The 27,481-nt window shown below is 44.2% G+C and overlaps 1 protein-coding gene and 1 long non-coding RNA gene across 6 annotated transcripts in view; one reads left to right on the top strand and one right to left on the bottom strand.

Moving 5' to 3' along the window:
* Positions 1-1,888: 1,888 nt before the first annotated feature.
* LOC122910724 lies at positions 1,889-4,855 on the bottom strand. Of its 2 annotated transcripts, none has more exons than XR_006385267.1 (2): positions 4,818-4,855; positions 1,889-2,776 (listed from the first exon to the last, which is right to left on the bottom strand). It is a non-coding gene; the product is annotated as an uncharacterized LOC122910724 (long non-coding RNA). The 2 variants fall into 2 exon arrangements; XR_006385268.1 differs by lacking the exon at positions 4,818-4,855 and adding an exon at positions 4,590-4,613.
* A 140-nt stretch (positions 4,856-4,995) lies between these two features.
* BRD4 (bromodomain containing 4) overlaps positions 4,996-27,481 on the top strand; it is a 95,391-nt gene continuing 72,905 nt past the window's right edge. The window contains exon 1 of one of the 4 annotated variants that reach the window (XM_044253839.1): positions 4,996-5,172. The gene's annotated coding sequence lies outside the window, so the exon portion shown is untranslated. Of the gene's footprint in view, positions 5,173-5,589; positions 5,640-27,481 lie in introns of those variants that run through there. The other 3 variants (XM_044253841.1, XM_044253843.1, XM_044253840.1) reach the window with 3 other exon arrangements.

Raw genomic sequence — 27,481 nt, 5'->3', positions numbered from 1 at the left:
AAAATCAAAAGAATATTTTGTGATTCCTGAAGTTGGTATGAAATTCTAATTTTAGTACACAACATTTTATTGGGACATAGCCACACCCATTCACTTACATATTAATTACGGCTGCTTTTTTGTACCACAATGGCAGAGCTACAAAGACTGGAAATGTTATAGATCATATGGCACACAACAAAATATTGATACTTTTTTTTTCAAATATTGAAAAAAACTGTCAACTCTGGAGCTAGTGAAAAGAACCAGACAGGCTTCATGGAGTCTGGAGATTTGTAAATGTATAATGTGTAAATGTGTAAATGTGTGATCTTGGGTGAATCACTCACTATCTCTAGGCCCTAATTCCAGTATGTAACTCCATGGTCAAGTTCTTATTCGAAAGTGGATATGGATTCAGGCCATAACAAATCAAACATCTCCAGGATGCTTGGGTGGCTCAGTCAGGTAAGTGTCTGCCTTTGGCTCCGGTTGTGATCCCAGGGTCCTGGGACGGAGTCTCACATTGGGTTCCCTGCTCAGCAGGGAGTCTGCTTTTCCCTCTGCCTTTTGCTTCCCCTGCTTGTGCTTTCTTTTTCTCTGACAAATAGATAAATAAAATCTTAAAACAACAACAAACAAATCAATCACCTCCAACTCTTCCAAAACTGGTTTATAAATTTATCCTTGTTTTTTTAAATTATTTTTTTATTTTTAAAGATTTTATTTATTTATTTGACAGAAAGAGATCACAAGTAGGCAGAGAAGCAGGCAGAGAAAGAAGGAAGCAGGCTCTCTAGGCAGGGCTCCATCCCAGTACCCTGGGATCATGACCTGAGCTGAAGGCAGAGGCTTTAACCCACTGAGCCACCCAAGCACCCCTTATCCTTGCTTTTAAGAAAACACTAATATATTTTTTAAGATTTAAAAAAAATTTTAAGTGATTTCTACACCCAATGTAGGCTTGAACCCACAACCCTGAAATCAAGAGTTGCATGTTCCACCAACTGAGCCATCAGAGTAATCCCAGATTTTTTTAATCTGGGAAAATGCTGGCAAGTATGAAAGGAAAACAGTAAATGTATAGGATGTTTATTGTAATGCTAGTATGATGGAAAAACTAGAACTGAATTAAATGTTCAAAATGGTGGAACAATTAAATAAGTTATGATCTATCCCTTCCAGATAACATACCATATGTCATTTTGGAGTTATCTCCCAATTAGTCAGAACTCATGTGGAATGGCTTTTAAGATACAGTAAATGAAAAAAGCATGTTACAAATTAACAAGTACAGAAGGCTCCCTTTTGTTTTAGAACAATACAACTATTTCTATGGATACATATTGATGCATAGAAAAGTCTAGACAGTGTATAGATTTGTGGAATTACTATATTGTACACCTGAAACTAATGTAACGTTGTGTGTCAACTATACTTTAAGAACAACAAAAAAAGACCAGGGAACTCCTGGCTGGCTCAGTGGTAGAGCATACAATTCTTGATCTTGTGGTTGTGAGTTCCAGCCCTATGTTGGGCTATAGCTTACTTAAAAGAATAAATAACACGCTGTCACAAATTTTTAAAAAAGTCTAGACCAGTATTGCTCAATAGAAATACGCTGCGAGCTGTATATGTAATTTTATCTTATCTACTGGCCCACATTAAAAGAGTAAAAACAGGAACGCCTGGGTGGCTGGGCTGGTTGGTGGCTCATCTGCCTTCAGGTCAGGTCATGATCCTAGGGACCTGGGATGCAGTCCTGCATTGGGTTTCTTGCTCAAGCAGGGAGGCTGCTTCTCCCTCTGCCTGCCACTCCCCCTGCTGGTGCTCTCTCTTTCTTTCTCTGACAAATAAATAGATAAAATCTTAAATAAATAAATAAAAGAGTAAAAAGAAACAGGGAAAATTAAATTTAATAACTATTTTATTTAATCCAATATACAAAACATTATTCCAACATATAATCAATACAAAAAATAAGATATTTTACGTGTTTTTTTTCTACCAAATCTTTGAACTGTAATGTGTTTTTTACACTTACAGCACATCTCAATTTGGGTCATCTACATTTCAAGTACTCAATAGCCATGTGTGGTCCTATCAGAAAGCACAGGTCTAAAACACATAGAAGAGATAACAGTGGTTACTCTGGTGAGGGAGGGGAAGAGATAAGAGGGTACTTTATTTTTTTCTCTAGATTCTTTTTCATTGTTCAGTTAAAATGGTTTCATGTATTATTTTATTTAAAATGAATAATGCATATTTAAAACCAATCAGAATTATAGTATGTACTTCATGTCTCATTCCTTAATATTTTTATTAATCTCTTCTGGTTTTCAGTATTGCAAACACAGTAATAACAAGAGAAAAGGCGCTTATTATGAGAACCATTAAAAAGCAAAACTTTTTATGAAACTGATTCAACCGGATAAACATTTTCTGAGTTTAAGCTGTAAGGAGTTAGGGTCTGCACTATGGAAGACAAGAAGAATGGGACGTTGGAAACAGCTTTTGGAACTGCCTCTACAGTTTGCATATTCTCTTCAGGCTGGAAATGACTTCTAGCAACAGCCCAAAGTCCTCCAGTTTGGTTCAGTAGAACAAGCTAAATGTTACAGTTTTGTTTAAATGAAGTGTGACTCAAGTATTAAGTGTAAGATTCTATTACCTGACTTGCAAACTGGCAGCTTCAAATTACTTCCAAAAACATGATCAGCAACAACAATAAATTAAGTAGATAATACAAGAAGACAACCATGGAAAGGACAGCTTCAAATGGATACATTCTGGTTTCCTTAAAAAGAAAAAAAAGTTGTTACTCCACATTCGCATAGCCCTGGGTACTTTCCTATTCTTTTTCCACTTCTGATCATCTTCCACAAACTGCTGAGCATGCAAAACAAGGAGCCAGAAGATATTCACAAAATTTCAATATTCTTTAATATATGATTAAAGGAAGTTGACTAATAATCTGGTTACAATCACTTCCTTTATTTCTTGCACTTATTTGTTATCTCATGGTTTGCTAAAATACTGATAAATTTAAGTCTTTGCTTTCCTTAAGACCGATCACCCTTGAAGCCTGAGCAAACAGCATGACATAGACATCACTGTTTGACTGTTATGCTAGTGTACTGGTATATTTTGGAAGAAGGGGCCATCAGAGAATTTTTTAATTACCTACACTTTTTTTTTTAAAGATTTTTTTTTTTTTTTAAAGATTTTGTGTATTTATTTGACAGAGAGAAATCACAAGTAGATAGAGAGGCAGGCAGAGAGAGGGAGGGAAGCAGGCTCCCCGCCGAGCAGAGAGCCTGATGTGGGACTCGATCCCAGGACCCTGAGATCATGACCTGAGCCGAAGGCAGCGGCTCAAGCCACTGAGCCACCCAGGCGCCCCTTTTTTAAAGATTTTATTCATTTATTTGACAGTCATAGAACACAAGTAGGCAGAGAGGCAGGCAGAGAGAGAGAGAGAAGCAGGTTCTGCACTGAGCAGAGAGCCCCTTGCGGGGCTCGATCCCAGAACCCTGGCATCATGACCTGAGCCAAAGGCAGAGGCTTTAACCCACTGAGCCACCCAGGCGCCCCAATTACCTAGACTTTTTACAGGAACGGCGATTTCTTTTTTTTTTTTTTCTTAAAGATTTTATTTATTTATTTGACAGAGAGAAATCACAAGTAGATGGAGAGGCAGGCAGAGAGAAAGAGGGAAGCAGGCTCCCTGCTGAGCAGAGAGCCCGATGCGGGACTCGGGACTCCATCCCAGGACTCTGAGATCATGACCTGAGCCGAAGGCAGCGTCTTAACCCACTGAGCCACCCAGGCGCCCCGCATCTGCGATTTCTAAAAGATGGAACTAAAAGTACTAAAGGTGGGGCACCTGGGTGGTTCAGTTGGTTAAGCGTGGGACTTCTGATTTCTGCTCAGGTCATGATCTCAGGGTTGTGAGATGGAGCCCTAAATGGGGCTCTGGGCTCGGTGGGGCGTCTGCTTGGGATTCTCTCTCTGTCTCTCCCTCTGCCCCCTCCCCTGCTAATGCTCTGTCTCAAAAAAAATAAAATCTTCTAAAAATAAAAGTGCTAAAAGAGTGAAGAGCAAACGGGAAGGAAGTTTTTGCTTTCCCATTTGAGTAATTTAACAGAATCATCATTATTTTTTATTTTAATGTTTTTAAGTAAGCTCTCCGTTCAACGTGGAGCTCGAACTCACGACCTCGCGATCAAGACTAGTCGGATCTTCCCACTGAGCCAGCCAGGAGCCCCCAGAATCTTCATTTCAAAATCCAAGCGACCTAAGCCTTAACCCATTCGTTCTGTGGAGCTGACTTGTCTGGGAGGCTCGAGGCTGAGGAACGGCCGGGGCACAGCTGGAGGGACGGCGACGCGGCCCGGCCCAGCACTTCCAGCCCGCGCACCCCGCAGCAGCCGGCCGGGACCGACGCCGCCGCTGCCCAGCGCACAGTTGCCTTCGCCCTCCCACTGCGCCCGGCGCCCAGTCGCCACTCGCGGGCCGAAGCGACCCAGCCTCCCTCCAACACCCTTCCGCCCTGGCGCCCAGGGGCCCCTCCTCGGCCTCTGCCGGCAGCCTCTGGGGTCTCTCCTCACCTTCCTCCCTGTCGCTGAGGGTCTCATCTTCTTACAATTTTGGACATCTCCCTTCTCAATCCCAGCCTTCAGTCTGTTAGATCTCCCCCCCCCGCGCCCCGTTCTCTCCCTTGGTCCGCAGGATCACGCCCCGCCGTCTGCGGGGGTGTCTTCCCTGGATCCGCCAGATCCCTGCGCCCTCCAGCCGAGGGGTTCCCCCAAACCCGCGCGCCCTCCTCCCCCACTCACCTAGCGCCTGCTAGCTCTTCCGAGCTTGCCGGCGCCGGGCGCGGTCGCGGGACGCGCACGCCGGGTGGCGGCGCGGGGCCGCGCGCGCAGCGTACGTGGTGACGTCAGTGCGCTGGCGGCGGCGGCGGCGGCGGCGGCAGCGGCAGGGCTGTTTGTTCTGCTCTCCCGCAGCCGAGGAGCCGAAGCGGTGGCTGCGGCGGCGGCGGCTGCCGGCAGTGCCCGCAGGCGAGCGGGGCCTGTGAGCGCGGCGGAGCGGCGGGCGTGGCGGGCGGGCCCCGGCGCCGCGCAGGCAGCCCGAAGAGGAGGGGGCGGCGGCGGGCGGCCGGCGGGGGCGGCGTGCGGCCTAGCGTCTCAGGTGAGGACCGGTGCCCTTCGGGGTGGCGGGCGGCGCGGGGCGGCCGGCGGGGACCCGCGGCGCGGCCCGCGTAACCTGCATTGCGTAATGGGGCCGGTGCGCCAGCACCTACGCCATCGGCGCGGCGCGGGGGCGGGGAGGCCGGGGCGACGCGGGCTCGGGCCTGCGGGCCTCCCGCGTCCGCGCGCGGTGCCGCTTGCGCCGGGCCGGGTGGCCTGCGCCGTTGGCGTCGGAGTGGCTGGGCAGCTCGCGGCTCCCCGGCCGTTGGCGCCGCCGGCCTCCGGCTTGGGCCGGCCGGCGGGGCAGGGGCGCGGGCGGGGGGCGCGGGCGCCGCGGCGGGGCGGGTGGCCGGGGGCGGGCGGGGGGCGGGCCGAGGCGCCCGGCACTTCCTGCCGCCGCCATTTTGTCAAGTGAGGAGGAGGAGGAGGAGGAAGCGCCGCCGCGGGGCCGCGGCGCGCCCGGCCCCGGTAAGTCCGGGCCCGGCGTGGTGGCCACGGGCGCCGCTGTCCCCGACCGCGGTCCCCGAGGCGGCCTTGGCCCCGGCGCTCACGTGGGCCGGCCTCAGCGCGCGCTCTCTCGGCGCCTGGGTCCTCCTACCCGGACTGGGGCAGCGCGCCCCCGCCCCCATTTCCTTGGCTTCCCGGCTGTCTCCGTATCTCTGCGGAGAATGGAGCTGGTCCCCAGGTGGAGGGAGGAGGCTGCTGCTGCACGCCTGCCGGAAGACACCCTCGTGGGTGGGAGCGGTGCTGTGTCGGGCGAACCTGACCCCCTTTACCCACCCACTCCCAGTCCGGCAGCCCTGCGCTGGACGCTTTGTTTTGCTCGGTCGGTGCTCGCTGGCGTCCTTGCTATGGCCTCGTCTGTTTGCGGTGTTGTGCGGGGTGGTGGTTTGGGGTGGGGATGTGGGGGAGTTGTGATTCAGCGAAATAAAATGACACTCCCCCCGCCCCTACGGAAGCAGCACAACTTTACCCGACTGAGCTGCCCCCAAGGCCTGCGGTGGCCTTGGATGAAAATGGGAAATCCCACTTTGGTGTGGTGGACAGTGTAAATACTTTTATATTCAGGTCTGTGGATGAGTCATGTGCTTTTTGCTCAGTGGCTGACCTCCCATTTACTTAAGACCACGCATTGTTTTTTGAAATGTTATTTTTATTTGTTTACTCATTTAATGTTTTCAGCAACCTGGTGCGGTTTATGGTATTGGTCTTTGGGTTCATTTTTAATGTGTTGGATGCAAGAAGTGACCTCTTCGAGCCTGTTTCGTGAGACTTGAAGTGCCTTTGCTGCCCTTTGAGAGGGCTCTATCTGTCCCTGTTTACAAAAACGAAGTCCCAGTGTAGCTCTAAGCCAGTGGCTCTTTGGCGCTCTAATAAGGGGAGATTTTTATGAATGGGGCCGTCAAGTTCCTTAACTTGTTAGTCCTTAGAATTTGTAGTCTGGAAGCGGTAAAGAAAGCTATACTCAACAGGATTTATGAATGTGTTTTCAATTCCAACTAGGTTTTGGATGGTAAAATCTGTTTTTATGACCTTGCCCGTAATTTAATAAAACCTTCCTTTTGGTTTAGTTTAGTTGGGCATTATCTTTTCTTCAAGGTGTATAGGTAACCAAGCCCTTCTCCCCCAGAACTTCATTCTGGGGAGGATAAACCTCTCAGATGGTTTCCAGTGACTAACTCTAGAAGGAAAAGCATGATTTGTTTAAAAAACAAAACAAAAGGGACGCCTGGGTGGCTCAGTGGGTTGGAGCCTCTGCCTTAGGCTGGGGTCGTGATCCCAGAGTCCTGGGATCGAGCCCCCTCATCCAGCTCTCTGCTCGGCGCGGAGCCTGCTCCCCCCACCCCACCCCCGCCTGCCTCTCTGCCTACTTGTGATCTCTGTCAAATAAATAAATAAAATCTTTAAAAAAAAAAAAAAGGCATTGTTTCCTAGTTATCCACCATACCCCTTTCCTTAGTAGAGAGCATAATATCTAAGGGCTCAAGCTGTGGAGTAAATCTAATAAGATCATTTTAGTTGGTTGTAATTGGAAGGAGATGAGCCCACCTGTGTATATCTAGCTAGAGTTTGGCCTCAGCCAATTTGCTGAAGATAAAGAGCTCTGCCTGCAGATTAAAGTTGGAACTTGAAAGTGGCTACATTTTCAAGATAGTTTGACTGTTCCAGGGTGCCCATCTGACAAGCTTCCTAGTTTAGGATGGTGATGAGAAAAAAAAAAGTCTGGCCACTTTGTAAAACTTCCACTAAATTATTGAATTGTTTAAAGGAATTTAGACTTTGTTTCCAAAAGTTACCCTTTTGAGCAAGTTGTGATCTTTGTACTAAATTGCACTTTTGTTTTTGGAGGTTGGGGGTGTGTGATATTTTTCTGTTACACAATTCAGGTTATTGAATGACCTGAGATTTATAGATCTAGAAGGAGATTGGAATCCTTGTTCTTAATTGAAAGCAAAATTACTTGGTACTTCTATGATTTGAAGACTAGGGGCTGTTAAGTCTTTTGACAACCCACTGTCCTCTGTCACAATTGTATTGTAAAGTATTTCGATTTCTGATTTTGAATAAACTTGTAGAGTAGATCGTGTTTGTCTTTTATGTGCCCGGCAAATATATAAAAAGGAAAGAAAAGCTTGTTGTTGGAAACTGCTACTGATATTTTGTAAGTCTTTGTGATTTTTTGTGTTTAGCAAGGACTGCATGTTTGCAAGGTGAGAAATGGGATTCTTTGTGAATGCTGACAGTTCATTTTTAATTAATAAGACATGAGTTTGTAAAAAATAAAATTTTACATTTTTCTTTTTGTTTTACTGGAATGTAAGTTCCATGCAGGCAGGTTTATGTTTGCTTGGTTTTGCCTATTTTAATTCTCTGTTGTATCCCCAGCACCTAGAAGAGCACTTAAAATATTTTTTGAGTGAACAAACTGGAGAGATAATTAAGCAAGAATTTGGCATATCAAATGCAAGTAATTCCTCTTAAATTAATATTAGGAGGGGACATAATTGGTTAGTAGTGATTTATAAGTAATGTGACTTTCAACTAGGATGGTAAGGTCCAGAAATTGCAGTGAACTTATTTATAGTCTGAGCAATGTGGCATGCAGTTGCTTTTGTGCACTGTCTACTGTACATTTCCCACTTAGTTTGAAATGTGGTAAGTGGGTTTGGGCTGTGGTTCAACAGTGGCCTGGGAAAAGTATTTTAAGAGGGAGATGAAGTGGGTAATAAACATGTATGGGTAGCATTTCTTAATGTGACTCTCATGTTGTCAGTTAAAGTTTGATTTTTTTTTTTTTAACATTGAGCACTTTCTTTTTAATATTCGGATTTCATGTGGATGTGATTGCCCAGTTAATTTCAGCGATTAGTTCCTGAGCTCTTACTATGTGCAAAGAAAACAAAAAGATATTTGCACATGAGTTTTCTTTGGCGGGTTGCTTTATTAGGGTATTTATTGCCAAACATTTACTGAATGTAAATTGTGTATAACTTGAGCATTACACTTACTGTGATAAAATCCCACCAAATATCCTTCTTTAAAGAAATAATAGCTTGGGTGCCTGGGTGGCTCAGTGGGTTAAGCCGCTGCCTTCGGCTCGGGTCATGATCTCAGGGTCCTGGGATCGAGTCCCGCATCGGGCTCTCTGCTCAGCAGGGAGCCTGCTTCCTCCTCTCTCTCTCTCTGCCTGCCTCTCTGCCTACTTGTGATCTCTCTGTCAAATAAATAAATAAATAAATAATCTTTAAAGAAATAATAGCTTTATCGAGATACAGTTCACACATACAGTGCAGTTCACCAATTTAAAGTGGACAATTCAGTGGTTTTCAGTATATTCAAAATTGTGCAGCCATCGCCATAACAAATGTGAAGACATTTACATCTCCAAAAAGAAATCCCTATACGTTAGTTGTGGCTCTCCATACCCACCCTGCCCACCAGTGCCTGGCAACCACTAATCTATTCTCTGTCTCTATAAATTTGTCTCTTATGGTTATTTCAGGAATCAGACAATATAGCTATTTGTGTCTGATTTCTTTCATTCAGCATAATGTTTTCAAGGTTTGTACTATAGTATGAATCAGTACTTCATTCTTTTTTTAATTTATTTTTTAATTTTTTGGTTATTTTTAAAAGATATGATTTATTTATTTGACAGAGAGACAGCAAGAGAGAGAACACAAGCAGGGGGAGTGGGAGAGGGAGAACCAGGCTTCATGCTGAGCAGGATGCCCTCTGCCGGGCTCTATCCCAGGACCCTGGCATCATGACCTGCATCTGGGGCAAATGCCTCATGACTGAGCCACCTAGGCACCCCAGTACTTCATTCTTTTTATAACTGAATGATATTCCATTATGTGAATCCATGCCACATTTTATTTATCCATTCATTAGTTGGTGGATATTTGGGTTGTTTCCACTTTGGCCTCTGTGAACATTTATGTACAAGTTTTTGTGCAGACATTTTCTTAGATATTTAAGAGTGGAATTGCTGGATCATGGTATCTATTTGACGATGTGCAATGACTTTAACTGCCTTGATTTTGTAATGTATTCACAAGGGGTTAAAAGAAAAGCTTGCTGAGTTGTGGGTGTACCCATTAAAAAAAATGAGGAAATGGAAGTGCAAGGATGTCAGCATGTTGCATGTAGTACAGTCTGAGTGGTTTGATCCCAACTTAGTTTTTAAAAATTGTACATTCCTAGAGAACAGTTTGAAATGCTGGTAAGGCACAGAAACCCTTCTGGAAGACGCACTCCAGACTTCTAGTGTTGTAAAGAGTAATTGTTAAAACCCTTAATTTCCTTTTTCAGTCTTAACAGGCTACAACTCATTAAGCTGCATCTGTAAATCCCACGTTAAATCATGGGATATATTCCACTCAAAAGAAATAGATGGAGTCCAGTGTCAAATTTAGGGCAAACAGCCATTTGTCCCATTCTTTTTTTTTTTAATTTTTTTTAAATATTTTATTTATTTATTTGACACAGAGAGATTACAAGTAGGCAGAGAGGCAGGCAGAGAGAGAGAGGAGGAAGCAGGCTCCCTGCTGAGCAGAGAGCCCGATGCGGGACTCGATCCCAGGACCCTGAGATCATGACCTGAGCCGAAGGCAGCGGCTTAACCCACTGAGCCACCCAGGCGCCCCATTTGTCCCATTCTTGACTGAACCCTGAAGGGGAATAGCACAGATTGATCCACCATCATTTGAAAATGAGATTGTAAGGTTGGTTTTTTTTCCTTCCTTTCTTAAAAGTCGTTTGTGGTCATTTGAAATAATTTGAAAAATAGCAATATTAACAGTGTGAAGTGTCAAACTATCCCTTGATCTCATTTGTATTCCAATTTTTTTCTATTTATGAGTAGCAAAATTAGATTATACTCTTAAATTTTCAAATATTAAAATTAAATTAGATTTCAAATATTTTTTAAATATTGAATTGTGAACACTTCCAAGATGCCCTTTTTAAATAGTTGTCTAATATTCTACCATATGAATGTACCATAACTTAATTCTGCTATCTTTGGAGATGATTTTCAAGTTGTCTTTTTTCATGTCTAGGGAGGAAATCACTAGATCAAAGGCTGTGCATTTTTTAAACCTTGATACAAATTAGTTTTCCTGAAAAGTTCCATGAATGTCCATTTCTACACAATTACAGCTTGATAGTGTCTTGTTTATAACGGTGAGGTTTTTAACATTTTTTTTCCCATAAAAAGCAATTGGATCAAAACAAAATGTCCTCTTGAGTGTGTTCTGAAGGCTTCTGAGAGGCAGTTATGTCTCCACATCTTGCTGATTGACCTTTCTACTCCATCCTGCCAGAGTTGGACTTTGTTTCTTGAAATCAAGTCTCAGAATTCATGATACTGTGATAGGAACCCAGTGTTATCTGAATGCTCTGGGGAAGGGTACTGGGGAGGGTTTGTGTAGCCTCTTGACATCTGATCTGTCTCATATTTGCTAGCCTGCTCCAAAGACTGATACCACCAGTATGAGACAGACCCTGGTTTGAGTCCTGGCCCTGCTGCCACCTGCGTGGCCTTCAGCTTGTCTCTCTACCTCCCACAAATTTCACTTTTTTCATCTGAGGGTAAAATGAGGTGATTCCCTTTCAAGGTTAGCTGCTTACTTCCTATTATTGCCCAGGGTGAAAAATGAAAGTGGGAAGAGATAGCCAGGTATGAGAGTAGAGCTATTCAAGGCTAGGAAAGTACACCAGCTGGTAATCCTAGAAATCATGTCACCAGGTGACACCAAGGTCTGCCAGGTGCCTTTTAAGAAGAATCCCCTTGGTGTTGTGCATTTCTCCCAAGTAAACGGTGCATGGAGAACAGCGGAGGAGGTGATTTAAAGTGGGGATTTGGGTTTTGTTGTTGTTGTTGTTTTGTTTTGTTTTTAACGTGAGGATTTGTTTTTATCTCATATTGAGATTAAAAGAGATGCTAATGGGATTAAGGGAAATTTAGTGGTTTGGGGGCATCCATTCTGGGATGTTGGCTGCAGAGTTTAGGGAAGTGATGTAGCAGGGAAATGTAGCCTGGTGTATTTTCAGGCCTGAAATGTACTTTCCTATTTCATTAAAACTTGGTTATATGAATAAAGGCAATGGCCATGGTGCTAGAAGTCGTTGGTGGACTAAAGTTTTTCCAGAGCACAAGCACAGCATCTTTCCCTACCATCTTTGGCTGTAATCTGAATTGTGTTGATATCTTGGGTGATAGAAGGATTCCGATCTCCAAGAAGGTTTGTGTCACAAATCAGTCTCTCCCTGGAAGAGAAACAGGCAGCTGGATGGGCCAGGAAAGTGGAGTTTCTGGTTGCGAGGCTGAAGTCCTACTAAGGGATTTTGGGCCTTGTTGACCCAATGAACCAGTTGACGTCAGTCACCATTACTAGGGACCGTGAGGACCAGTGACATATGGGGGTGTTTTTTGTGTTAAACCCATTTGGAAAATAACTTTCAGAGATCAGGCAAATCTGAGCATTTAACTGCAGATTAAGAATGCTTGAATGAATATGCTGTTTGTTTTGATCTGTGACATACTTACAAAGACTTTTTTTAGTTCATCCTAAGTATAGGCTATTCTGTGATCTTTTTCTTGACAAGTATTGGCCTGTTCTGCCCAGTGTAGGAACTTCTAGGTCTTTGGGCTGTGGAGAGCAGGCTTGTTGGAGCTGTATCACTGGAGAGGGAGAACTGTGGAGACCACTGTCAAGGTTCGGTCCCAGCCCTGTACCCTTTTGGTCTTGTCCTCAGGTGATTTACATAATCTCTCTAAACCTCAGTTTCCTTATTTGTAAGATGGAATCTGTATACCTGAGCATTGGCAGTTGGCCAGAAGGTACAGAGGAGGGGAGGGGTCTGTATTGTATTCGGTTTGAGTGGGGTCTGAAGGGAGTGCTTGCTTTGCTCTGCCTTAAGGACTTTGAGAAAAGCTGTCTGTCCATACTCTACTTTGAAAGTGGTCACCTTCCTTGTCTTGGTTCTCTCTAAGGCTCAAAGTCCTTATTTGTTCCTTGTTGCTGTCAAGTTAGGAGGCACTGACGCACTGTGAAAGCAGTGCCAGGGGAGAGGTGTTGGGCTTGGTATTGTGCAGTTTCCAGGAACAGGAATTAGTAATTCCTGTGTCTTTGTAAGTGGCTGATGTACGCATTTGTCCTACCCCAGGCCATAACACATATACATCTGTGGGCAAATTGGCCTTTGAGATTGTTTTGTGTTTTAAGAATAAAGAGAAAGGAAGAGAGTGAGATCAGTTTAGGGATTTTACAGCTGAAACGTTTTCTACTGTTTTTGAGGAAACCTATATTTGGCGGGAGCAGATTGTTAATGTGAGGGTGTAAACAGAATTGCATGGAGTATGGAACCTGCCAGCACAGTGTGTGTGTCTGTCTGTCCGTGTGTGTATGTGCATGCATGAGAACCAGGTACAGGGGCACACTCTACTTGCATTGGACCAGTCCCCTACACTCTTAAGTCTGGTTTCTCATGTAAAACAGGGTAATAGATTTGGGCTCCAGACAACTTCGGCCAGAATTTAGATTTTATTTTATTTATTTATTTTTTATTTTTTATTTTTTTAAAAGATTTTATTTATTTATTTGACAGAGAGAAATCACAAGTAGGCAGAGAGGCAGGCAGAGAGAGAGAGAGGGAAGCAAGCTCCCTGCTGAGCAGAGAGCCCGATGCGGGACTCGATCCCAGGACCCTGAGATCATGACCTGAGCCGAAGGCAGCGGCTTAACCCACTGAGCCACCCAGGTGCCCCCAGAATTTAGATTTTAAAAGAAAGTCATTCTTGTTTTTTATCCACCCCCCCGAACTTAAGGGTTGCAGACATTATTTAGGGGGAAAAATGAAATGTCAAAGGGTGTCACACATTGAAGAGTATTTCATAAAATCTTTACTTGGACTATATGTAATGTTGTGTACATGATAAAACGAGTATCTTATTGTGGGTCCTGTCAGAACAGTGTTAAATAACATTGTTTTAGATACCATTCACTTGTAACTGTAGGTACCTCGATGGTAGTTTTTCCTCTTAACCGTATTGCAGTCTGTTTCTTCCCCACTTGTCTGAGGTTGAACCCTGCGTATGCCTTCTAGTAGCAGGTGAATTGCATTGCTCTTCAGTGTCTTTCTTCCTTGTACCCACTGTTTCCTGAGCCCTCTCTGTAGGGGCTGGAGTGGGTGGGGGAGTTGAGGAAGCATGTACTGGTTAAGGTTGTCAGTAGTCTGCAACAGGCAAAACAGGTATATAAAGAGAGTGCGTGTATGTTAAAAAAAAATCAACAGAGTTAATTTTAAAGATCTTAGTTAACTTTATTTGATGATTCATGAATTGAGCATCATCTCACCTAGTAAATACAAGAGCTCTAAAGAGCTGTGTTAGTGAAAGGTTTTTATAGGCAGAAGGGGGCAGGATGAGGAAGTTACAGACAGTGAAGAGCAGATTGTTTTAGGCAAGGTCACCTTCCTTTAGGGGCTGGGGTCAGTTGGGCAGATTACCTCACTAGTGCTGACCAAGTAATTCCAGATTGACTGGTTTAAAATTCCACTCCTGGGAGAAGTTGAAACCATAATTAGTTATTAAGTCTCAGTTTGGTGACTGTGGAGCTTAGCGCAAGTGATTCCATTTGGGGCCTTTTATCACTTCAGGTGTGTGAGGCAGACTACCTGTCCTTTATTCTCAGAAACTCTCCTTCCAACTTTCTAATTATCTCTCTCTCTCTCTCTCTGTCTTTGGATATAGGGTTTGTTTTTTTTTTTTAAGATTTTTATTTATTTATTTGATAGAGAGAGATCACAAGTAGGCAGAGAGGCAGGCAGAGAGAGAGGGGGAAGCAGGCTCCCCGCTAAGCAGAGAGCCTGATGCGGGGCTCGATCCCAGGACCCTGAGATATGACCCGAGCCGAAGGCAGAGGCCTAAACCACTGAGCCACCCAGGCGCCCCAGTCTTTGGATATAGTTTTATTGGTTAGGTATTTTTGGTATAAGTAACTAATGTAAAACTACTAAAAGGGAAATTTGTTGGCTGATGTGACAAGAAGTCGAGTGGGTCTCAAACAGGGACATCAGAGCTTGTTACCTATCTCTGATATTCTGATCTCAGGGTCAAGATTGAGTCTTCCCCAGTAGTGCTGTGTGATGGCAGAAGACTCTGACTTGGATCATTGCCCATCACTGACTGTATGCAGAATGGGAATGCCAAACGACCGTGCCTCAGACATGGGACCTGTACCCATCTCTTCCCTCTGCTTGCTCACCCCAGCAGCACCTTGCTCATCATTATGAGGCATGCTAGGTGAAATACTTAGGTTGAGCAGTCTGTCTTTTCACTAGAAGTGGTGTGCCCCTTAACTGGAAGCAGGAAATTTTGAATGGCTGAGAGGGAAGCTAATTTTCCATACTAAGTCATAAATCAGAACTCAGATCCGCTTAGAGTGAGTCTCGTAACTCAAGAAAAGGGTAAAGAGAAAGTGGTTAAGGATCATGTATTTCAAATCCTTTTGTAGAGGATGAAATGGTTTATTTTGCTAGGTGCTGGGTACAGAGGGAGCCACTCTGGGGAGCTGTGAGAGGCGTTAAGCCAAGTCTCAAGGTCTCTTTGAGAAGAGTGAGATGACTCAGGTCACCAGTGATGATAGGGTCCAGTTTGGCCAGAGAAAAAGCCCTCAGGAAGCACAGGAGTGAGATGGGGTTGTACACGGAGGGAGCACAGGGCAAGAGTTGGAAAAGAGACCAGGTACATAAGTTTCAGTAAACACTTATATGAATGAAATTGTAATGGAGAGCATTTCAGTAGACTGGGTTCATCTTTCATCCATGCCTGTGAAGAGTACAGTTGTAATTTTGCCATTTGCTAAGCTGTTTCTGTACTTGAGTTTTTGTAAAGTCTGCTTCTTGGCATTCCTCTAGTATTACAGAATGCCTGCTCAGATTTCCATAATCAAAAACAAGTGTTAAGCATTGCTAGAGTAATCATTTTCCTACAGTTCTTGCTGTTGGATTTATTCAGTCCTTTAAGAGCCTTGGAATAATTGAGGATCCAGTGGCCAAGGATGAGACCAGCCCTGCTTCTCCCTAGATCCTCAGTTCTTTCTTTTTTTAAAATATATTTTTAAAGATTTTATATATTTAGCTGACAGAGTACAGCAGGGGAGCCGCTGGCAGGCAGAGGGAGAGGGAGAACCAGGCTTTCCACTGAGCTAGGAGCCCAGCGTGGGGCTTGATCCCAAGACCCTGGCATCACCAAACCAAAGGCAGCTACCCAACTGACTCAGCCACCCAGGTGCACCAAAGCTTCAGTTCTTAACTTGAGGGGAGGTCAGAGGTCATCTTAAGAATGTAACGAATGCTGGGGTGCCTGGGTGGCTCAGTTGTTAACCATCTGCCTTCGGCTCAGGTCATGATCCCAGGGTCCTGGGTTTGAGCCCCTCATGGGGCTCCCTGCTTGGCAGGAAGCCTGCTTCTCCCTCTCCCACTCCCCTGCTTGTGCTCCCTCTCTCGCTGTTTCTCTCTATCAAATAAATAAATAAAATCTTTTAAAAAAGTGACGAAGGCTGTGGGTCCTTTCTCTTGGAAAAAATGCTTATGCGTGAACATTGTACAGTTGTGGAGATGGTTCTCATGAACCAGAGCCAATCCAAGAAGCATGTACTAAAATGAATTTCCTGAGCTTTAATTTGAGAATGAATTTATTATTATGTTAATTAAAAGGCTCTTGGTGGTTTTGAAGACTTTGCTTTTTACATGCAGCCTGCTTTTGGAGACATTTACAAATAATATGATATGGAAATGGTGTGAAGCGCCCATTTTGGTCTGTCCTTGTAAAATGCTCCAGAGGGTGTTCTAGAGCTGTTAGCATGAGAGTTAGCAGTGGTACAAACCTACCCAGGACCCCTCTGTACCTCTCTTTCCCAGCTTGTTTTTCTTTTCCGGGGTTGAGGAATGTCAGAATGGGCCTGTCCACGACTGCAGAAGAAGAGGGGTTTTTGTTCAGTGCAGTTGCCACTGTTGGTAAAACTGTCTCCAGGGTTGGGTGTTGGCCTGGAGCTTTTGCTCCAGAAGGTAACCCAGCAGGCCATTAGTTAGCCTGTCATTTGGTGGTGTTGGATGTGGGTAGACTTAGAATAACGGCTGTGAGTCCCTCTTGTGACTTAGTGTCTCCTCTTCATGCATGCTCTAGAACTACACGCGGAGGGAGATAAAACTTGTGGGACGGCAAAGTATTCTTCAGCATAATGTTTAGTTCAGGAATATGAACATGTTCCTCCAGGTGTGGAGCACGGTGCACGCCGCTGTCTCTCGCCACATCCCTGTGTGGTGGAAGGAGTAGGAAACACAATACCATAAACTTGAATAATTCATACTTCTGTAATTGGGGCAGAGTTGTTGGAGGATGGAAAAGAACTCCTCTTACTTCTAAGAATAGTGCATATTAAAAACTCTGTTACTCCTTAATCTCTAAAATTCAAAGATTAAACTTATTAGGTGCTGATGGATAGTTTACCTTTTCATTTACTGTTGGTGTTGGCTCTAATTAATCCCATTGCTCTGCTCAGTTGAATTACAGTCTTATTGTATGGGCATGATTTTTGTCGCTTGAGCAGTTTCCGCATTCTGTTCTCTAATTAAGAGAAGCAAGATAGGGCACCTGGAAGAGTTTTAAGGGTTTTTTTGTTTTGTTTTTAAGATTTTATTTATTTGACCGAGATTACAAATAGGCATAGAGAGGCAGGCGGTGGGGGGGGGCGGAGCAGGCTCCCTGCCTAGCAGAGAGCCCGATGCGGGACTCGATCCCAGGACCCTAAGATCGTGACCTGAGCCGAAGGCAGAGGCTCAACCCATTGAGCCACCCAGGCGCCTACCCTGGAAGAGTTTTGTAAAAGGTGGAGCCATCCGTGTGTAGGTTGTTTTCTTTTTTTTTTTTAAGATTTTATTTATTTATTTGACAGAGAGAGATCACAAGTAGGCAGAGAGGCAGGCAGAGAGAGAGAGAGAGAGGAGGAAGCAGGCTCCCTGCTGAGCAGAGAGCCCGATGCGGGACTCGATCCCAGGACCCCGAGATCATGACCTGAGCCGAAGGCAGCGGCTTAACCCACTGAGCCACCCAGGCGCCCCTAGGTTGTTTTCATTTATAATCTTGGTTGAAAATTACTTGGTGCTCAAGTGCTTTCAGTTCTAAAAAGCTGCTAAGTAAGAAAGTCATGGTATGTGTCTTCATTTGTTTTCCTTTTGACACTTGGAAACAATGGAGCTGACCGATTAGCTGTCTGGAAATACCACCACCTTTGTGTTCATCTATTTCAGAATCGTAACACGCATCTTTGTAATCCCAGCAATGCAGTTTTGAGTTACCAGTGTTGGAGCCCTTTGGAGTTGAAGCACATGCAGCCTGTAATTCAGTTGGCCTATCCTCAGGGTCCTCTCTCAGGACATCTGCAGGCCTCTTTGCGTTGGGAACCCTGTGTGAGCATCCTTCTCTTGTACTTGTGAGGGCTGAATGTCCTTCCTGGTCTGTGGCTCTTTCTGCTTGATTTCCAGACTCCCACATTCCCTCTGTTCACCTTGAGGCAGTGCTTGTCTTTGATCCATACCTGTTTGTGAAAAGGTTTTTTCTTAAGGGTAGAACTATATTTTCTGAACTAAGTTTTTTTTGGTGTGTTTTGTTTTGTTTTGTTGTTTTTGTTTTGTTTTGTTTTGTTTCTTTTCCCTCCCTCTAGTACTGCTTGCCTTTTTTGAAATGGTGAAGTCAAACATGAGTCACCTGGCTGGCTGTCAGCCTTAATATATGGAGCTGCAGTGTGGGTCTCTTCTTTCTCACTGTTTGCCCAGTTGGGAAGCTTGAGCATATGTTTATGAGCACTCTGTTTTAGTGAGTAGTTGAATGGTTACTGTGGCCCAGGTGCTAGATTTCTAAGAAAGCCTCCTATGTTTTCCTTAAGTCTTCACAAAACAACCTTACTAACTGGGTGCTAGTATTCTCTCTGTTTTGTAAAAGGAAGATGACGCCCAGAGAGCTCATCCCTTGAGCAGAGATGCAAGGGCATGGAGCTGGCAAGTGGCAGCGCCTGGCTCCAGAGCCCATGCACGTGCTTGCTCGCTCCCTGCCTCCCCCCCCCCCAAGATTTTATTTTTAAATAATCTCTACACCCAGCATGAGGCTTGAACTTCTAACTTGGAGATCAAGAGTTGCATGTTCCACTGACTGAGCCAGCCAGGCATCTCCTACATGCTCTTGATTTCTATTTTACAAGCTGTGGAAGGAGGCAATCTGTCATGTGTAGATGGTTGGGATGGTACACAGTGGGCACAAGGTAGACTGCGGGAGTGCTTTCTGAGAAGTATGGCCCAGCCACTCTGAAGGAAGAGAGATCTTCCAGCTGTGAGCATAGGAAAGAAGCTGGCATTTTGGCTGGTCCATCTGAGGACAGCTGAGGCTTGGATGGAGATCTGGACTGTTTTGCAAGCAAGCATCTGTATCTTGGAGGCACTCATCAGGGTGGGGAATAGTCAGAGGGGGGTTTTTTTTACTCTGGGCAGATCTCCTTTTCATCTGGGCATCTGGTCACTAAATGCTATGTCACTCTACTGAGGAGTCTGGAAGAAATTCACATGAGTGGAATTAAACTTCACCTGTCTTGATTTGGTTTCACCTCCCTTTTTTTTTTTCCAGTATGTGTGTGCGTGTGTGTATTTTTTTTTTTTTTTAGATTTTATTTATTTATTTGACAGATCACAAGTAGGCAGAGAGGCAGGCAGAGAGAGAGGAGGAAGCAGGCTCCCTGCCCAGCAGAGAGCCCGATGTGGGGCTCCATTCCAGGACCTTGAGATCACGACCTGAGCCGAAGGCAGAGGCCTTAGCCTACTGAGCCACCCAGGCGCCCCTTCACCTCCATTTTTTCCTTGTTACTCTAGAGAAAGTCTGAATACAAAAAAAGGGAGTTTGGGCTGGAATAAACTTCATTTTTAGCCTATGTGCACCAGGCTTGTTAAAGCAGGGGTGTGATCTGGATGATCTCTTAGGATTCTGGTGAGTCTGTCTCAAAGTGCTGCTTATTATAGGCGTGCAGTTGAGTTCCTGCTCATGGGTGCTTATTTCCCACTTAGGGACTCTTGTTTAAAGGGAATTTCCTGCCTGAAGCAAACAGGCCAAATTCTGCCAGGGTGTGTGTAGGACTTACAAGGTAATCAGTCGCTCTGCTGTATTCTGTGTGTGTAGTGAAGATTCATTGGTTAATAAAGGTATATTCTATGTCTGTATGCCATGTACAATTAAAGCATGTCTGAGGGGCAGAGTGAGGCCAGTGTTTAAGGGGTCCTAATATGTCCAGTGGTGGGCAGTGGCTCAGTGCTAGAAAGGTGTAATTTATTTAATAAGAGTGTCTTGAAGAAATCGATCATTTTACTTTTAAGACCTGTCTTTTACTTTGTAAGATCACAAATGATCTCATTGAGTAAGAGTTTGGCTCTGAGTAGCTGTGAGAAAAATCCAGTCAAGAGAAAGTGATAGAAGTGGTTAAACAGGCTTCATGCAAAACTAAAAAACTAGACTAGTAAGCTGGTTGGAATATGATCAGAATGTAATAGATTTATTGCAGCAAAATTCTCCTGTTGCTCTAAAACCCAGACTCCCATCCTGTGGTACTCCAGGCCCTAGCTTCAGTGACGGATTCTTGTCCCATGTCTTTGGTTCTTTGCTTTTTCTAGACTCCCCCCTTACTCTCCATCTTTCAGGGTCCAGTTTGGATTTTATTTTACAGTGACCTACCTAGTTGGTTTTTGTTTGTTTGTTTGTTTTTTAAAAAGCTTGCTCCACATCCAGCGTGGGGGCTTGAACTCACAACCCTAAGATCAAAAGTCTCATGCTCTTCCGACTGAGCCAGCCAGGTGCTCTGACCTACCTAGTTTGTAAAGCAGTGGTATCCTTGGAACTTCCTGCAGTAATGGAAAATCTGCTTTCTGAGTTACCATCCAGCATGGTAGCCACTCTCACCCCATGGCAAGTGTGCCTGATTTGACAGGTTTTAGAGAAGATAGGCTTATTTTAGTTCACTGGTGCTTGTGGTTGAAACTGCCTTGTAGGCAGGTGAATTGTGGTTCTGGAATGCCGGGGCAGGCCTAGGCCAGAAGTGACTTTGGATATTGCTGGGAGGGTGGGCGAGGTCTTCTTGGGGCTGTGTGGAGAGAGAAGAGGAGGGGCCTGGGGCTACATTTAGAGGGAGAGGACAGTCAGGAACTGGATCCTGATTTGTGGGAAATGGCAAATACCTTGCTCCCATTCCCACAGGAGGTTGGAAATGGAGTCCCAGCAAGGTCCCAGGCTAGAGAAAGCCAAGCCTGTATAGCCTTAGAACTCATATGGAGAATTAAGCTTCATCGGCTTAGGAAAAGTTCTTTTGTTTTGTTTTTTTTAACTATCCATTGTGGAGTGAATGCCAATTACTTAGGTTAAGTATGGTATTCTTCAGTCTCTGGCCTTCTGTTTTTATGGCCTTAGAAAATTTCTTACTCCTCCTTGGAATTTGCTTTATCTGACATCTTTCATTTCATTCCCTCCTTCCCCATTTTGTGAGCAGAGATTTTGGGGAGGGCTGGTGCATTTGACCCATTATCTTTGGATGTGGAGAATGTGAACAAAGGCTGAAGCAGTGACTGAAGTCTGAGCTGTGGTTATAGAAAGTGTCAGTGGTGGTCTGCCTGGATTGAATCAACTGAACCAGGTGGATCAAGCCTGCCCACAGAGTTTGTGCTAGTATCCTGCAGACTAGACCTCAAGGCCTATTGGGTTTATTCTGTGAGATGTGCAAAGTTAATACCAAATCATAACATTCACTTTTATTAATAGTATGATTAATAGAGTTTATTGAGCACATATTTTCTGTTGCATACCATTTGACACTTCACCAGTCCTGTGAGAGACAGTCTGATCTCCATTTCTGAGTTCAGGAATCTGGTGAAGCCATCGGCCCCCATTAGTCAAAAACATATAAAAGTGTCATTTTGGGGCGCTTGGTGGCTCAGTGGGTTAAAGCCTCTGCCTTCGGCTCAGGTCATGATGGCAGGGTCCTGGGATCGAGCCCCGCATCGCATCAGGCTTTCTGCTCAGCAGGGAGCCTGCTTCCTCCTCTCCCTCTGCCTGCTTCTCTGCCTACTTGTGATCTCTGTCTGTCAAATAAATAGTTTTTTGAAAAAAGTATCATCTTAATGTTTTTAAGTATATACATGTTATTGTGCAGTAGATCTCTAGAACTTTTTTCATCTTGCAAAACTGAAACTATATCCATTTAAAAACTCTCTTTCCAACTTCCCTCCAGCCCCTTGGCAACCACATATGCTACTTTTCTGTTTCTAAGAGTTCGACTATTTTAGATACCTCACAGAAGTGGAATCATGCTATTTGTCTTTCTGTCACAAGCTTGCTTCACTTAGCAAATGTCTCCCATGTTGTCACATATGAGAGGATTTCCTTTTTTAAGGCAGAAAATATCCTATTGTACATACTTACACATTTTCTTAATCTAGTCATATGTTAATGGACATTAGGATTGCTTCCCCTTCTTGGCTATTAGGGATAGTGCTGCAATGAAATGAACCTGAATGCACCTGGGTTTACAAATAGCCACTTGGATACTTTTAAACACAGATTTCTTTCTTTTTTTTAAGATTTCATTTTTTTGTCAGAGAGAGAGCAAGCACACAAGCAGGGGTAGAGGCAGGCTCCCTGCTGGGCAAGGAGCCCAAGGACCCAGGACCCTGGGATCTTGACGTGATCCGAAGGGGGAGGCTTAACTGACTGAGCCACTGAGGTGTCCCTGAACGCGGGTTTCAATTTAGAAGTTGGATACAGAAACCCGCTACAAAATTGCCATGTCCTGTTTGCATGCTGAAACTGATCTTGGATTGGAGGGTTTTTATTTGGCGCTGTGAAAAGTAGACACAAAGGTACAAGAAGGGAGATGGTGCATGCAGCTGGGGTCACCTGTCCAGCAAGTTATCTTTCAGGGCACCCTAAAAGAAAACATGTGACTGGTTGCAAATGCAGTGGACTCTACCCCTTTTTAGGGTCTTATCCTGTCAGTTATCCCACGGCCATGGCTTCTCAGCCCAACCCACTAATGACATTTTCCATGGCAAGTAGTTTGCCTCATATTCTCATTTCAGCCAGTCTAATCCTGAAAAGGCTCACAGACTCACTGTAGCTTAACATTTCTCTACACATTGCCTCAGAATGTGACTAGAGCAGCCTAACTTTTGAAATCCTTTAAATGGGGTGGCCCTTACCAACTCATGATCACATAGATGTAGCAGAGGTGAGAAGTGTTTCCAGTGTCCAGTCTTGGCAGGCTCTGCTTTTCCGTGCATTCAGTGTCCTGTGACTTATTCCTGGACAACTTGGATTGCTTCATCCTCCCTCCTGCCCAGTGCAAGAAGCACCACATGCCACCTGTCCTTGGAATGCGAGCACAGAGCCTCAGGATAGATGAACTAGACAGCCTGCTTCCCCAAAAGGAAGCAGCTGAGATTTTGATTTTTCCTTTCTCGGAAAATCTGGTCCCATTTTTACAAATGGGACCATCCATTCATCAGTTCATGTATATGTCCATTTCTGCTTTTTGATTCTTATGAAAAACGCTGCTATGAAGTTTCACATGCAAGATTTTGTGTAGACCTGTTTTCCTTCCCTTTGATTATATAGCTAAGGGTGAAACTTCCTCCTTCTATGGTAACTGTTTAATCTTCCCAGGAACTGCGGACTGCTTTCCAAAGTCACTGCCCTATTTTAACATTCCTGTCATCAGTGTATGAAGGTTCCAGTTTCCCTACATCTTTGTCAACACTTGTTGTTATCTGTCTTTCCGATTGTAACAAATTCCTTTCAACCCAGCAGAATTGAAGAAGTTTCAGCTTTTACCTCTGACTCTCTTCGTTTTGATCTTCTGGATAAGCAGCAGTTGCAGGATAAGGAATTGTTTTCTGGTGTTCTTGCAGGATATTTCTGCCCAGATGAGTCTTACCATGTGACATGCCAGTAACAAGACGCTGTATGCAGATCTGAATGCATGGTATTGTTAAGAGGTTGAATTTTAAGTTATGTTGTGGAACTTATTTCTGTGAACTTTTTTTCTAGTGATAACCTTAATTGATCTTTTAGGTAATAGAGTGTTGATGTCTTCAGGTAAGGGTTCTGGTCCACATTCTCCCTTCCAGTTTTTTACTCACAGGTGTGCATGTGTACCTGAGGCTAAAGATTTATCTCAGAACCCATCTCACTCTCTGTAAGATGAGCTTCTGGTCCAGGGCAGAGGATGAAGGCTTGATTCATCAGGAATCTTAAGCAGACTGGGCCTCCCAGGTTTTGAAACCAGCCATAGCCTTGAAGTCACTCTTTTTACTATTTAACAGCAATTGGCATTCTCTTGTCCTGGTACCAGAATGAGCTAGTCACTCAGCGTTTTATTTCGTGCTTAACAGATGTTCTGTTTATCTCTGTTGTGTTTTATGTTAGCCAGTAGAGCATGCTGAAAATGGAATGAACCACGTAAGGAGGTAAATAGATGAGCGGTAACTAGTGGTGTTAAAACTGAAAATGTACACTCACTGGCATTTGGAGAAATGGGTAGCGATCTTGGACAGTCTGCTTAACCTTTGAGCCTCTGTTTCCCTACAGTCAGTAAAAGGGGGACAAAAATCCCACCTCCCTCAAGTTTGTGAAGATCTCTCTGGGATCAGGTAGCTCTAGTGTTAGTAAAAAGCTCCTGCTGTGAGGCACAGCAGAGGGAACATGCTCTGATGGAGAAGGTGCTGTGGATTCAGTCATACATGATTAAAGGTGCAGTGATTTGTACTTGAAACCGGAGTAATTCTAATTGCTGTCTTCCAGCTTGACCAGTTCAGTTGAGTTTGCTTTGTGTATGCTTTCCCTCCCTACCTCATTTCCTTCCCATCCTGAATTTTGAAGTCACCATCCTTTTTCACTGTGGTCTCAGTTGCATATTACCTCTAAAGAGTACATGGCTTTGTCTTACTGTTTATCAGCTTTTATTACCCATGCCAACACATTATTTGCAGGGTTCTGTCACTTCCTCATTTAAGTTCGTGCATTTGTGGTAGCTATATCTCATTCATTTTCACCAGAGTGTGAATGTATCATGATTGGTTCTCATATTGGTGGACATTTGGGTGCTCAGATTGATTGATTGATTTTAAGATTTTGTTTTTAAGCAAGTTCTACCCCCGACAAGGGTTTAAGATTCCCAGCCCCATGATCAAGAGCTCAACCAACTGAGCCAGGCAGGTGCTCCCTTTAGATTTATTTGTATTGAAGGGGGAAGGGAGGGTGGAATTGGTGTCATTAGAAAGCATTGTTGCTCTGAGTGTTCTGCATACAGACATGCACCTGAGACCTGTGTACAAGTGTTTCAGTAAGTGCCAGGAGTGGAATTACTGGATCATCAGGGATACCTTAATACCAAATGATTTTTGGAAACGGTTCCATCAGTTTACCTGGCTACATCCTAAAATGTTGAACTACATTTTCACAAACATTGGCATTAATGGACTTCTATAGTTTACCAGTCTTGATGGGTACAAAAATGTCATTGTGGCTTCAGTTATCAGGGAAATGAAGATTAATGAGGCTGGGCATCTTTTTTAAAAATTTAACTTTATTTAAATTAATTAACATGTAGTGTATTACTAGTTTCAGAGGTAGAGTTCAGTGATTATCAGTTGCATATGACACCCAGTGCTTATCACATCACATGCCTTCCTTAATGCCCAGCACCTCGTTCACCTATTCCCCCCACCTCCCCTCCAGCAACGCTGTTTGTTTCCTGTAGTTAAGAGTCTCAAGGATTGTCTCTGTCTCTGATTTCATGTTATTTTCCCTCTCTTCTCCTATGATCCTGTTTTCTTACTTTCCATATATGAGTGAAATCACATGATAATTCTTTATCTGATTGACTTATTTTGCTTAGCATAATATCCTCTAGTTCCACATCATTGCCAATGGCAAGGTTTCATTCTTTATGATAAATAGTATTCCTTTGTGTGTGTATGTACACCACATCTTTATCTGTTCGAATATCTGTCCAATGACATCTGGCCTCTCCATAGTTTGGCTATTGTGGTCATTTCTGCTGTAAACATTGGGGGGGGGGCAGGTGGCCCTTGGGATTACTATGTTTGTATCCTTTGGGTAAATACTTGGTAATGTAATTGCTGGGTCCTGGAATAGCTCTATTTTTAACTTTAAAAAAAATTTTTTTTTTAATTTTTTAAAGTTATCTGTCAGGGGGGAAGAGAGAGAGAGTGCACATGTGTGCACTCAAGTAGGCAGAGTGGCAGGTAGAGGCTGAGAGAGAAGCAGGCTCCCTGCCCAGCAAGGAGCCCAATGCGAAATTCAATCCCAGGACCCTGGGATCATGATGTGAGCTGAAGGCAGTGGCTTAACCGACTGAGCCATCCAGGCATCCCTATTTTTAACTTTTTGAGGAGTCTCTCTACTGTTTCCCAGAGTGGGTGGACCAGCTTGCATTCCCACCAGCAGTGTAAAAGGGTTCACCTTTCTCCACATCCTCGTCAACATTTATTGTTTCCTGACTTGTTAATTTTATTTTATTTATTTATTTTTTAAAGATTTTATTTATTTATTTGAGAGACAGAGAGAGCATGAGAGGCGAGAAGGTCAGAGGGAGAAGCAGACTCCCCATGGAGCTGGGAGCCAGATGTGGGACTCGATCCTGGGACTCCGGGACCGTGACCTGAGCCGAAGGCAGTTGCTTAACCAACTGAGCCACCCAGGCGCCCATGTCTTGTTAATTTTAAGACTGAGCATTTTCTTGTGTGTATTCAATGTTGTTGAAAATGTCTGTTTCTGATTTTTGCTCATTTTCTGTTAGCTTCTTTATTTATTTATTTATTTGAGCAAGTATGTGCCTGCACTAGCCAAGTGGGTGGGGGAGGGGCAGAGGGAGGGTGAGTGTGAATCCTAAGCAGGCTCTGTGCCCAGTGCAGAGCTGGACATGGGGCTGGATCTCAGCACGGTGAGATTCTCACTGGAGCCGAGATCAAGAGTCCCATGCTTAACCAACTGAGCCACCAGATGCCCCTAGCATATTTATTTTTTTAAATTGATTTGCAGAAGTTGTTTATAGAGTATGAGTACTGGATCTCTGTGGATAGATTTTTTTGCAAATATTTTTCCCTAGTTTAGACCCTCCCCCCCCGCCTCGTAGTCTTTGGACAAACAGGAGATGTTAATATTAACATGGGTGAATATATAAATCTTTGTTTTTACAATTAGTGGAAAGAACACTACCTGAAAAATACTCTGTATTGTTTTTATAAAAGTTGTAAGGTTTTTATTTTCAAATGTATGCCCTTAATTCATCAGGAAATGATTTCTGGGTACAGGGTGAGAAGTTGTGCAGGCTTTGTGACCACAGATGAATGAATGACATTTCTAGCCTTAGCATCCTCTTCTGTGAGATCTTGGTCCTTACCTGTGCAAGGTTCTCATGGTGTGTGGGATACAGCATACTAGCACACTGGGCCTGAGCCACAGTGAGCATTCAGTAATTGCTCATTGGTCTCAGTCCAGCTGCATTCCCTAAGCATGTGGACACTCAGGGAAAGTTGGCACTTAACTGGGAAAGTTGTTTCTTATACATCGCCTGCCAGCCGCTACAAGCATTGTGGCCAGCCTGGGTTTGGCTGCTCAGCAAATCTCTGGCAGGGCACTGGCTAGCTTGGAGAATGTTCAGCTGTATGCAAAGCTTGGCTGATTCAGGCAGGTG

Source organism: Neovison vison, chromosome 6 (assembly GCF_020171115.1).
Source record: "Neovison vison isolate M4711 chromosome 6, ASM_NN_V1, whole genome shotgun sequence".
Lineage (NCBI taxonomy): Eukaryota > Metazoa > Chordata > Mammalia > Carnivora > Mustelidae > Neogale > Neogale vison.
Note: the sequence above shows the minus strand (reverse complement) of the source record. Positions and strands in the feature narration are given on the sequence as shown.